Raw genomic sequence first — 14,314 nt, 5'->3', positions numbered from 1 at the left:
CAATTATTTTAAAAATAAATTCTCATTTTTACTTGTCACTTTTCGTATATCAAGAGAAAAATAATCTATTTTTTATGTTTTGCCCTTAGCATTAATTACTCATTCCAAATTATTTTTCAAATCCATTAAGACTATACACCAATTAATATGATATCGTGGTAAATTATGCACTTTATTTATTATTTTTTAAGGGTTGTTTAAAGTCAATAGTGAACAAGTAAAAGTGAGCAGAGGAAGTACTTATATTTTTTCTCAATAAAATTAACTACTCTCTCCGTTCAAATTTACGTGACAACTTCCGTTTTTCGAGAATTAACTTGACCAGCCTATTTAGACATAATAGGCAAAAGTTCATGTTTTTGAATATATCTTCTATTCTCTCCGGTTAACTTTAATTGATTTTTTGGTTATTTTCACACATATTAAGAAATTCACCTTTTAGCATTAATTAATAATAAAATTGACCATATTAACCTTAATTTGTTCATTAAAAATATAATAGATACTTCAAGACTCTTTACTCCAACGTCAACTTTGAAAAGAAATTAATTCATTTTTAATATCTGAAAAAATCAAATATTATAGACCACAAAAAAGGCCAAAAAATCAATTTAAATGGATCGGATGGAGTACATAATTTAGGAGCATTGGTCACAAAATTAAGATGAGTTCATTTTTTAATAAATTTTCCATTAATTCTTTCTATGAGTTTAGAGTGACGTTTTTTCGGAAGATTTTTAGTTTTTTATGTTTGTCATTTTATAAACTAATATGTAACGTGAAGTATAAAAGTTAGCGAATAAATATTAAAGAAATGTTATTTATTTAGGTTCTTATTTAACGTGTATGTCAATTACATAAAAATATAAGCCAATGAACATAACATACATCACGCGTTTATTGATTGGTGCACCACCCAGGCCATAGTAAAAAACCAGCTTTGACTTACAATTACATGTAAAAATTGAATCAGATTCCATCACATCGTGCTTCTTGAATCTACATATCTAAAGAAGTCTAATCATACTCCATCTTTAATCATATTCCATTTTTGAGATATAGTTTCCCCAAGACCCATACAATTTAAAGCTATATATATCCTGGACCATGCCTCTTTTTGTAGAGTTTTCTATACTTGTTGTTTCAAAGCTTGACTTGACACTTGATAGATAGTACCATTTCAGCATCAAGTAGCCCCACAATGGGATCAAGATTACTGAATTAAGCTGAGGGGTTTTGACACGTTAAGAGAAGCCTCCTCTTTCATTAGCGCTTAAGCTTCCATCGTTTGAGTTGGAACTGGTGGCAGCAAAATAGTTTTAAAAAAAATAGTTATTCAAAGATATTGTTTACTAAAAAATGAGTTGAATGACAAGCCTTTTAAAAACGGATCTAATATAAATAAGAATCATATTATCCACTTAAAAAATGGATAATCAATGGATTTAACCTTTTATATTTGTAAAGCCTCAAATTGAAGGTTTTTTAAGTTTAGGAGATTAGTGATTCTCTCATATATATATTATTCAAAAAGCCATGAATAATATGGATATTGTTTGGAATAAACCCCCTACATAAATAATATTCACAGTAATAAAAGCGGAATAATAATGTAGCACCGAGATACGGTAATTAACAAGAATAAAAGAGTGACAACGATACCAAGATTTTTACGTGGAAAAGCCTTTTGAATAAGGGAAAAACTACGGCCCCGAGACGAACAACTGATATCATTATAGCAAGAAAATTTACACTTTGTAGGTCCGAATAAAATACTCCAAAGACCACTACAACACTCAAAAGAAATAACCCTTTTTTGATATTCCCACCTCACTACAATATCGCTCACTCACTCTCTATTTTTCTCACAGATTATTTTCTTATACCTTGTCTGTGAAACCTCACTCTTTCTTTCTCTCTTTGTTGGTGTGTAGAGATGAGAACCGAAACTCTCCTTTTATAGGCAGAACCTCACTCTCTCACGCCTACTATATTTGACATTTTTCTCTCTACAGATTTGCAAATCACATAAGTGCCTACTATATTTGACACTTTTCCTTCCATTTCTTCTTCATTATGGGGATTGACCCCACAATGTACCTTTTTTTTTGATTCATTTATGGGGATGAACCCCACAAATCTCCCCCTCCAGACCCATTCACCTGAAGGAGGTAACACCAAACTTCTAGCTTGAGTGCATGCCGACAAGTTCTTTGCACAATTTGAACTTGTCACTTGGTACCACCTTGGTTAGCATATCTGCGGGATTCTCACTTGTAGAAATCTTCAAGACTTTTAGAGATTCATTCTCTACCATTTCTCGAATCCAGTGATATCTCACATTGATATGTTTGGTCTTTGCATGGTACATGGAGTTCTTGCTAATGTCTACTGCACTTTGACTGTCACAATAGACAACATACTCATTCTGATGCAATCCAAGCTCTTGAAGGAACCGTTTCAACCATATCATCTCCTTGCCAGCTTCAGTATCGGCAATATACTCCGCTTCAATTGTAGAGAGTGCGACATACTTCTGCAACCTCGACTGCCGTGATATAGCTCCCCCTGAAAATATAAACAAATATCCAATAGTGGATTTTCTGTTATCAATGTCACCTGCCATATCAGCATATGTATAGCCTTTCAAAATTGGATCAGATCCTCCAAAACACAAGCAATCTCCTATAGTACCTCTTAGGTACCCGAGTATCTACTTGACTACTTCCCAATGTTCCTTTTCAGGATTTTCAAGGAATCTGCTAACAACACCAACTGCATGAGCAGTATCAGGTCTGGTACATACCATTGCATACATCAAGCTTCCGACTGCTGAAGAATAAGGAACTCTAGCTATGTTCCCTTTCTCCTCCACTGTTGTATGACATATCTTCTTGCTCAACTTTAGATGACTAGCAAGAGGTGTGTCGACTGGCTTAGCATTCTTCATGTTGAAGCGTTCCAGTACACGTTCAATGTATTTCTCCTGAGACAGCCACAACTTTCTGCCTGTTCGCTCTCGAACTATCTTCATTCCCAGAATTTGTTGTGCTGGACCCAAGTCATTCATATCAAATGACTTGGACAAATCTCCCTTCAACTTTGGTATCAACCCCTTGTCTTTTCCTACAATTAACATGTCATCCACATACAACAACAATATAATAAAGTTATTCTCAGAAAATCTTTTGAAGTATACACATGGATCAGAATAGGTCTTTAGGTATGTTTGACTTTTCATGAATGAGTCAAACTTCTTGTACCACTGCCTTGGTGCCTGCTTCAATCCATAAAGACTCTTATTCAGTTTGCACACCATGTGTTTCCTTTCAGCTACTTCAAATCCTTCTGGATTCCATATAGATCTCCTCTTCCAAATCTTAGTGAATAAATATAGTTTTCACGTCCAACTGCTCCACTTCAAGATCTAGGCTAGCTGCTAAGCACAAAATTGTTCGAATAGAAGTCATTTTGACAACAAGTGAGAAAATTTTGTCAAAATCAATACCTTTCTTCTGGTCGAAGCCTTTTACCACCAATCGAGCTTTGTATCTGACCAGCTTGCCATTTCCATCTTTCTTGCGTTTAAAGACCCATTTGCATTTGAGTGGTCTTTTACCCTTTGAAAGTTCAACCAGCTTGTACGTGCCATTTTTCTGTAGAAATTCCATTTCTTCTTGCATGGCTTTCATCCAATGGTTCTTCTCTGGATGGGACATCACCTCCTTAATACTTTCTGGATCCCCTTCATCACTGATAAGGACATACTCTGTGGAAAGATATCTGCATGACTCTACCCTTGGCCTCTCTGATCTCCTCAGAGGTTGAGGTTGTTCTTCTCCCTGAGTGAGGTACTCCACTTGCTCGACATCATCATCAAGTTGCTCCCCCTGCTTAATAACCTCACCAGGTTGCTCCCCCTGCTTGGTAACCTCGTCGGTCGTACTTTCTGCACTTGTGGGATAGTCAGAAGAAGAAGGAACGGCAATAAGGTTAGAAATTATACAATTCTTGGCATTTTCTGACATATCATCAGCAGTTCCAACTTTACATTCTCGAAAAACTACATCTCTGCTTCTAATGACCTTCTTCTTTACACGATCCCACAATCTGTACCCGAACTCTTCATCTCCGTATCCGATGAATATACAGGGAACAAATTTATCATCCAGCTTTGTTCTCTGCTCCTTTGGTACATATGCAAAAGCTCTGCAACCGAACACCTTCAGATTCGAGTATGACACCTCCTTGTTGGTCCAAACTCTCTTTGGGATGTCAAACGCCAACGAAACTGATGGACTCCTATTGATCAGGTAGCAGGATGTCTGAACTGCTTCACCCTAGAATGACTTAGGTAGTTTAGCCATTATGATCATGCTTCTCACCTTCTCCACAATGGTGCAATTCATCATATCGGCTACGCCATTGTGCTATGGGATTTCAGGAACTGTCTTTTCATGTCTGATCCCATGGCTCAAACAATACTCTTCAAATTCCCTTGAAGTGTACTCACCTCCATTGTCACTTCGAAAATGCTTTAGCTTTTGGCCTGTCTCCCTTTCCACCATAGCATGAAACTTCTAGAAAACTTGAAATACATGATCTTTGATTTTCAAAATATAAACCCACAATTTTCGTGAAGCATCATCAATAAAAGTAATAAAATATTTGTTACCGCCCATCGAAAATATCAGAATATACCAAATCAAGTATATTTAATTTTCTTTCAGACGATGTCTGAAATGAGACTCTATGTTGCTTATCAAATAAGTAATAGTCATAAGGTTTTACCGTTGTACCTTTAGCATAAGAAATGGGTGATTTCCTGGCAAGAATCTGCAATCCCTTCTCGCTCATATGACCCATTATTTTGTGCCACAAATCTGCAGAAATCTCATCTTGTGCCGTGTTCAATTCACCTTGGCATATTTCTGCATTTGTTCTGTACAACGTGCCACGAGCAACTCCCTTTGCAATCACCAATGATCCCTTGGTGAGTCTCCACTTTTAATTTGCAAAATAGTTCTCGTATCCATCTCGGTCTAAAGCAATTTTCGAGATCAAGTTCATCCGCAAATCATGTACATGTCGCACGTCCTTTAGAACCAATGTGCATCCGACATTTGTCTTGATACAAATGTTACCAATCCCCGCAATCTTTGAGCAACTTGTGTTATCCATTCTCATAGTACCGAAATCACCTACTATATATCTGCAAAAAAGATCTCTTACCGATGTGGCATTGTAAGATGCTACTGTATCAACCACCCATTCCGACTCTAGACCTGATAAGTGCATGCATTCCTCTTCCTCGTTTATAAAGAGGACAACATTATCATTATTTTACACTATGGCGGTTGTGTTGTCGTCATTCTTCTGGCCACTAGTTTCACCTTTGCTCTTCCTTGAATTTGGGCAATCTCTTTTGAAGTGGCCTGGTTGATCACAATTATAGCAATTTCTAGCTCTTGATTTGGATCGGTTCTTAGACTTCTCACGAGCTCCGGATCTACCATAGTTGCTCGAACTCCTTTGATAAATCTTGCCTCTACCTTCTGTGATGGGAGCTTGTCCTTGATTTTCAGGCTTTTTTCTCATCTTCTCATTGAGTAGATGAGCGGATGTGACGTCTTTCAACTCAATGGTAGTCTTACCGTGCATGATGGTTGTTGCCAAATTATCGTACGAAGATGGCAACGAGTTCAATATCAAGATGGCTTTATCTTCTTCCTCGATTTTCACTCCGAGGTTGGCAAGTTGTGTGATTAGTCCGTTAAACATATTTAAATATGACAAAAAATTCGTACCTTCACCCATGTGTAGGGCGTATAATTGCTTCTTCAGGTACAATTTATTTGTCAATGTTTTGAACATGTATAAGCTTTCCAACTTTGTGCAAATTCCACGTGTGGTGTCTTCATCAATGATGTTATTTACCACATCATCTGATAAGTGCAACGTGATTATACTACCAGTCCTTTCATCCAAGTCAGCCCAATCCTCAGCTTTCATGGTATCAGGCTTTTTGGCATCAACATCTAGTACTTTGTGTAATCTTTGTTGGATGAGCAGATCTCTCATCCTTCTTTGCCATGTTGAGAAACCATTATCTCCGTTAAATTTTGCTACCTCATACTTTACTCCGGACATTTGAGTTTTTCACCGAGTATAGTACTACCGATAGAGAATAGTATTTTTGTGAACGAGCAAAACATGTGCTCTGATACCAGTTGTTGGGAATAAAGCTCCTACAAAAATAATATTCACAGTAATAAAAGCAGAATAATAACGTAGCACCGAGATACGGTAATTAACAAGAATAAAAGAGTGACAACGACACCAGGATGTTTATGACCTTTTGAATAAGGAAAAAACCACGGTCTCGAAACGAGCAACAGATATCACTATAGCAAGGAATTTTACACTTTGTAGGTTCGAGTAAAATACTCCAAAGACCACTACAACACTCAAAAGAAATAACCCTCTTTTGATATTCCCACCTCACTACAATATCGTTCACTCTGTATTTTTCTCACAGACTATTTTTTTATACCTTGTCTGTGAAACCTCACTCTTTCTTTCTCTCTTTGTTGGTATGTAGAGATGAAAGTCGATGCTCACTTTTCCTTCCTTTTCTTCTTCATTATAGGGATGGACCCCATAATCTCCCTTTTTTCTTTGAATCATTTATGGAGATGGACCCCACAAATATCCATATTATATGCCGGTTAACCCGTTTTTTATTCGTATTAAATATGTCGGGTCAGATAATTTATCCGTTTTTACATTATCTGTTTTCGACCCGTCCATATCCGACCCAATCCGTCTATTTGCCATCCCTAGTTGAAACCCTAAGAAAGGATTGACGGACTCTCGCTTTACTTAACCCGTAAATGACTCGGATATTCAATGGTCACACACTGTTTCATTTACATGTTGATCTTGCTTCACTTGTTGATCACTACTACTTTTTGGGAGAAAAAGAAAAAGTTACAAACAAGTTGAAATCGACTATAATTAAATATAAATATGGGATTATCATTTTTAACCCGCGCCAGAAACTATTTAGATTTAATACCCGAAAAAATGTATAAAAATTTATATAATTTTTATATATAACGTACATAATATATATATATATATATAAAATATCGACTATTATTTTAAAAGTCGACTATATATTTTTCCAATGTCGAGCTCCCCATAAGAAGAGTCACATCATCCACGTCACCAACGACGTAAACTCAACAAAAGTTTAGGTTGGATTAGGAAAGGTATGTGTATTTGAGGGTCGCTTTTGGAATTTTTTCTGCTCCTTGTTTCTTGCAACTTGCATTCAATTAAAATGCCAACAGTGTGAATCTTTCCTTCTCACGTACACCTCATTTCTTCTATCTTCTTACCATATAAATCAAAAAGAAGAAAAATAAATTTAAGAGAATGCATAAATATCTGGTCATTCGTTACGATGGGAATTGTGATAATTTTCCCACAAGTCTGTCTAGATTTATCCATCTGAAAACCAGCTAGGAATTTTAACTGGGCACAAAAGTTCAATAGAAAAACGAAAGCCTTGTTAATTTGTGATTTCAAACATGTCACAAAATTTGTGTGTTTATAAGATTTTTCAAATTTGTTGTAACATTTTCATAATATTTGTGCAGCTATTAAGACTTCTGAAACTCGTGATCTTAAATATGACACAATATTTGAGTGACCATAACAACTTGTTATTGAAGATATTAAAGGTAAAACGAGAAGTTTAGATTAAATTATTTTAAATTTAAAATGTTATCATTCTTCTTTTAACAAACTAAAAAAGAAATGCTGCCATATAAACTGAAACACGTGTATTATTAAGAACCATATCAAGACAGATGGACACTATTTGTTTTTATTGAAATATAATTCCTAAAAATACTTATAATGGTACCCATTAATCAATTATTTAGCCGAGACAATCTAAAGAAGAAGAAAGGACCTACTTTCGAATTTGGAAGGGGTTTTACCAAACCCAACCACAAATCTCTAATATTTGCAAAATTCTTCCCGAGTAATACAACAAAGTTGTTTAGGATCTTGGAGTAGAAGAATAAGGTGAAATATTCAGTTAAAGGAACCATTAAACTCGCATGATGCAGCAGTAAATTAAAGATTGTAAGTTACAACCAAAGAATGATGGGGAAATGATGTTTTCATTTTATGTCGGTTTCACACTTTCTTTCAAATCTAGCTCCCAGGTACTTGTCAAAGCCACATAGTACTATATAATATCATCTGTAATCTCATACATTATCAATTTATTAATTTAATTTGACGGTAGAAAGTCCCCTCGGAAAGACAATTAATTGACTTTCGAGAAAATAATGAAAATTAAGATCTTCTTTTGTTATTTGACTATTTCTACAAGAGAAACTTTTTACCTCCTGTTAATGTATGCTATCATTTTGTAACGTTTACTGAGCACTTTCAATATGCAATAACCAAATGTTTTTTATTTGATTTCCTACTCGGCGTCCGATATGTGTAAATTGTAATGACGTCTCGACTCATCCGAATTTACATGTGCTAAGACGGAGAAACTTTCTGCTGGGAATCCATACCCCATACTCAAAATAGCTTGATCTGAAGTTAGGGTTACCCCCCCCCCCCCCCCAAACCTCACCCCCACACCTTTTTTTTTTTTTTTTAAATTTGGTCAAAAGGAAACAGATATTATTACGAGAAGAGTATGCGGTACCCTTTCAACCAGGGCATTTAATTCCCACACATATTTGTTTCTATAAATAAGTTCCCCGCCGCTGCTAGTCCTAAATGGGGCAGTCCACCACAAATTATTATATTTCCCCATCCCAAAAAGTAGCCCTACCACAACTCGTTCTGCATTAAACACCAGCCACAATCACTCACCCACCCACCATCCTCAAAGAAAAATCTTGCCCTTCATTTTCTTGTTCGTGATAAAAGAATAAAACATCAACTACTATATTTGCTGCTTTTCTTTCCACAACTCTTTTCTGTACATAGAATCAAAAGCGATGCATGATTTAACTTCTATGCGCATAATTTTATTTTATTATAGGTTCAGACCTATTATTTGTTACAATTTGAATAGAATTTTACATATCAATTTATGAAGTATCAAGGTCAAATGAACCGGTACTGCGGCGCTACTTCTACTTTGTATGGAAGAAGGGCAAGAGTCGGTGTGAGATTGTTGACAGAAGATAGAGAGCACAGATGATGATCATGCTGCTAAATCTGGGATTGGAGAGGGCACTGAATCAATTAAACTGCAAAAAAAAAAAGCATCTCAATTCATTTGTGCTCTCTATGCTTCCGTCATCACCTTCACCGCTCTTTCGCTCTCTTTCTTCCATTTCTTCTAAATTATCTCCGTATCTCATAATTTAGGTTTTCTTATTGGGGATATTTCTTGCAAAAACAAACTTCTATAAAAGGAAAGAAATTGGAAGGTGGGGTCATGATTCACATAACCGAGTGCTACTTTTGCAGTCCTCTTTTGTTGTGCAGCTTTTGTCAGATTACAGAAGATCTGAGATTAATAGTTTATGTATTCACAAGATTAGCGCTAAGCATAGAATAATGTCCAGATTGTTGGTTTTCGCTTGATTTGTAAGATATATACTCCTGAATTTCTATGCTTTAACAGGTTATCTATCAACTTTAATGTTTACTTAAATAATGCTATAAAACTATATGCTTATCTTAATTTTGTGCCTTTGCAGCTTCTCCTTAAACAGATCACTGGATCTCTCTAGTCCTTAATTTACCATGTACCTGAAGAGAAACGCCTTTTCAAGGGGATGCTATGAAGCTACAATTACATGTAATTCCCTCTCTCTTCTCTCCCGCTATCTCTTTCTGTGTATTTGTATATTATCGATGTAATTACTGTTTAGTAATTCTACGGGTACATATTAGTCAATAATATATAGAAAGAATGGGTTCGAGCTAGTTTGACAACTGCATTCGGTTTAAAGAAAGAGGATTAATTAAGTTTGAAATCATCTTAACGTTAATTAGTTGAGCTACTCATTATACTTCTACTTCTTCATTTCTTTCGCGTCTCTAAATTGTAGTCTAAAATTATTTTACCCTATTTTTATTATTATTATTATTAGCTACTCATTACTATTATTCGTTTATTATTTTGTGTATTATAACTATTATTACATATTATTTTACTTCCTATTGTATGGCCGGAGATGAGTTATATGAAGTAACATGGTTAGTGAAAATTATATAGCCGACCCTAATTTGTTTGAGTCTGAGGCTTTGGTTGTTGTTGTTGTTGTCTAGATGTTTGAATTGAAGTCATTCTTGGTAGAAATTGCCATATAGGACGTGGAAAAGGTCAATGTTGCAAGGTTAAAAGATCAAGTTGATTTTCAAAGGATATTTTAATTATGCATTGACATTAGAGTTAGGGCTTCAAACATAAAAGTTTAATCAAACAAAAATTAGTCTTTAGATGTTTTCCACAAAGTAATGAATACAAGAATTTGCTAATTGAGGCACACTCCTTGAAAAGTACAACAACAACAAATCCGGTGGAATTTTACAAGTGGGATCCGGTGAGGGTAATGCGTACGCTGACCGTGCCTATGCCTTATAAATATAGAGAGGTTATTTCCGATAAACCCTCGACTCAAGAACAATGAAAAGAAAGCAATAAGCAAACTCTCCTTGAAAAAGTGAGAAAAAATATAACTAAGGATAAACGGCAAAGAGGCAATATATACTGATCAAACAATAATTGGGGTATAATCAGCAGATACAAGCAAAAAGAACGCTGCACATAGAACTCTCCAAAAGTGTTGCCGCATCTGTGCCGGGTTCTCCAAAAATACATTAAATTTGGAGGATTCGACATACATCCAACAACATCTTTGAAGAGTCCAAGCAACATAGCAGAAAACTACTTGCTTTGAGAATGCTGCTAACTTCCTTTTCCTCACCATTCAGATAAATAAGATTAGGTACATTACGGTGAAGAAAGGAGTGTCAAAGAGTATCACCAAGAGGGTTGTGAGATTTTGGACAAGATCCACTCTTAATCATAAGTCACAGGTTTAATTAGTGAGTATGAAATTGTTTTTGGTAAGGTCGCTTGCTTTTTTAATATGCCTTATGCAGCACGAATTCGTATTAGCCAGAAAGCGGATACCGAACATCGGGTCCGAGATAAAAAAATAACTGCTAAGAGTAAAACCACTTTAATATGTTCAAGTTCTCTTCAGCAACATTGATGGTATATTTATAGGGGCGGAGCCACAAGCTTGTGTATAGGTTCGGTAAAACTCAACAGTTTTGGCCTAGACCCTCTATTTGTGTTTAAAAAAAAATTATATGCATAAATTATTTATTTAAAATCCAGTAAACTACATTTCCTAAAATACAGAACCCATAAACTCAAAATCCTAATTACGGCTTATTAGAACTACCTCGAGAATTCTCTTGCAAGTGGCAATGTTGTAGAAAATAAGATCACTTCCTCGTCTTTTTTTCTTCTTTTTCCTCTTTGTTTTAGTTTGAAAATGTTCAAGGCCTAACCTTATTTGTCTTGGGATGTCTAAATTGATTCTCTAACACTTTTTAGTATTTTTTTTTTAGCTTTCCACCCGATGTTTGGACCCGCTTTATGACTACCACTTTGGAGTCTGACTAGTCTAGATTTGTATCGGAAATTAACTATAATTTCGGGCAATAGAGTACTCTTTATCAAAAGTTAATTCATATCTCAAAACTTGTAATTAATTGTAAACCTCTAGTTAAGGATTTAAGAGTACTTACACAAGCCTTTCTTAGAGTTTCATCTAGTGCCAGCTTATGTTCTAATTATTATATATTCAAATAAACAAAGAATATAATCAACTTTATTCCCATTTTTCCATCCACTCTTGTATATCAATAGTATGGATGGATTACAGCTTGTATATCAAATCAGCAAGTACATATATATGATGCAAATATAATGTTCTTTGTGCCATTTGCAACTAATCAAACTAGTTCTATTCTTGGGTACATCTATATTTTAGGAATATATTAGTCGTCTCTCAGCAGATGATAGATGGTTGTTTTCTTTTTCTTTTTTTAAAACGAAGAATATTTGAGTTCTATCATTTCACATCAACTGAGAGCTTTTAGAACTAAATTTAACTTTTAAATATTATTGACTGCAGATATTTATACAGTTACTCCATATAAGTATTTAAGAAAATCATATATGAAAGCCAAACAAAAACAACCATTTTTGTCGTAACTTAAAGGAGTTCCGCATAGTTCGAAACCTGTAAGATATTAAATGCTAGAAAGATATGTTCTTGCAGCATATATCTAAGGTTGATCTAGAATATAGGATATTCTCTGTTGCTAACTGGTTCTGTTTTCATCTTATCTCTAACTGGAATGATTCTGATGGATGTTTGACTAGGGAAATGTTAAGCTAATTAAGATTTCCAGTTAATATTACCGAACATTCCCAAGATATATTTGCAGTATTTATTCACCAAAAGTTGCTACTTATTTTCCATCACAAATTATAGCATCATTGGGAATATATGGAAGAATCAAAAGCAATATTTTTAGATTAGGCTTTAACGAGAAATTTATAGATGGTACCTTACGTCGAAGAAGGAATATTGGAGGAATCTGCATCCAAGAATGCCTGGATTAAACACTTCAACTCCTGTTCTCATAGAATCAAAGAAGAGTTTGTAGTAAGTACTAGTAGTAGTACTTAATTAGTAACTAAACTAAAAAGTTTTTGGCATACCACGGTGTCTATCTTTTGTCTCTCCTAATTAATTAACCAGAGCCGAAATGAAAATAATACCTTTGGTAAATTTATGCAAGTGTGTTTAATTACTAGACACAAAATTTAAGAAACAAATAAAAGATTTTTGATATAAATAAGAATAAAATCAAAATTGTTTCTACATATAACAAAGCATTTATATAATTAAAACAGACTAAAAAGAGAGGTGTCAAAGCCAATTACATGTCCCTTGCTATAGTAACACATACACGTCAAAGGTCCAAGTTTTTCAAATTAAGGCTTAATTAATAATGAGAAAAAGGTAAAATTAAGGCTCGTACTAGTATTAAAGTTGACTGATTTGACCGGCCACAACCCTTGTATAGTGATGAAGACTCGTTACAGGCATATGTGCTATCAAACTACCTTCTTCAATACCGGGATATTGATATCTTGACTTTGAGTATCTAGTGGTTGCTAACTCAAGCATCAGAAGAAGCCCATGATATATTCTAATCCTATAAAGAAAGAAAAAGGAAAAGCTTTTACCATTATAAGGAAATTAATTAAACTAAAAGGCAGCAGCAGCAGAAGAAGAAGAATCAGAATAATCATCTCTAACGAATATATATAATGGGAGGAACAAATTATTATTTTTTCTGACCTGAAAAAGTAAGAGTGCTGAATCTTTTCTCCAAAAATAGATGAAGTGAATCTCGAAACAGGCTGATTGCTGGACCATATTTTAGCAAGGATAAACAAGCTTCGGATTCTTGTTAATATTCAGTCCGCATTTATCTTCTTCCTTCTTTTGCAATAGTTAAATATATTCCTGAAGATATAGTATAAATTTCAATGGCGGGAGTGGTGAAGAATTAGGAATAAACAAAGCCAAGTGAAAGATTGATTTGAATGACGGAATGTTTTTGTACTGCAAATTTGTGTGGATATGGAGTTGGTACTGTACTTAATGAGTAATGACTAGTAACTACTCTATTCAAGCGTATGGTTGAGAGAGTTTATAGGGATATGCGTCAACCCGGAGAGTTTCACACGTGAAGCTTTGTCCCAGCATTGTTGACTTTTTACTACTCACTCCACTCCACATTTTATCTTCTTATTATTTTTATTCAAAATAATACTCCATCATTTTACATAATTAAAAAAGAATTAATTTTACTTTTTCAAAATTTACCCATATTTACATAGTACAATGTGTCAAAATAATAATTAATTAAGTTTAATTTAGTGAATACATCTTTTTTTTTCTAAGAGTTCGTATTTTCTTAATGAGTGTGTCAAAGGTAAAATAGTCACTTTATTGTGGACCGAAGAGAGTATATCTAGTACTCCCTCCGTTTACTTTTACTTGTCCACTATTGACTTTGTATACCCCTTAAAAAATAATAAATAAAGTGTATAATTTACTATAATTTATCATGATACTCATATTAATTGGTGTGCAGACTTAATGGATTTGAAAAATGATTTGAAATGAGTAATTAACGCTAAGGACAAAATAGAGAAAATAAA

The 14,314-nt window shown here is 34.5% G+C and overlaps 2 long non-coding RNA genes across 2 annotated transcripts; one reads left to right on the top strand and one right to left on the bottom strand.

Annotated features, from left to right (window-relative positions):
• Positions 1–806: 806 nt before the first annotated feature.
• LOC107823387 (uncharacterized) lies at positions 807–13,779 on the bottom strand. Its single transcript, XR_001656621.2, has 4 exons — positions 13,446–13,779; positions 13,123–13,299; positions 12,646–12,712; positions 807–1,299 (listed from the first exon to the last, which is right to left on the bottom strand). It is a non-coding gene; the product is annotated as an uncharacterized LOC107823387 (long non-coding RNA).
• On the top strand, positions 8,716–11,901 carry LOC107823388 (uncharacterized). The gene is made up of 2 exons (XR_001656622.2): positions 8,716–9,673; positions 9,750–11,901. It is a non-coding gene; the product is annotated as an uncharacterized LOC107823388 (long non-coding RNA).
• Positions 13,780–14,314: the final 535 nt, after the last annotated feature.

Source organism: Nicotiana tabacum, chromosome 4 (assembly GCF_000715075.1).
Source record: "Nicotiana tabacum cultivar K326 chromosome 4, ASM71507v2, whole genome shotgun sequence".
Taxonomy (NCBI): domain Eukaryota; kingdom Viridiplantae; phylum Streptophyta; class Magnoliopsida; order Solanales; family Solanaceae; genus Nicotiana; species Nicotiana tabacum.
This window is presented reverse-complemented; position numbering and strand designations above follow the sequence as displayed.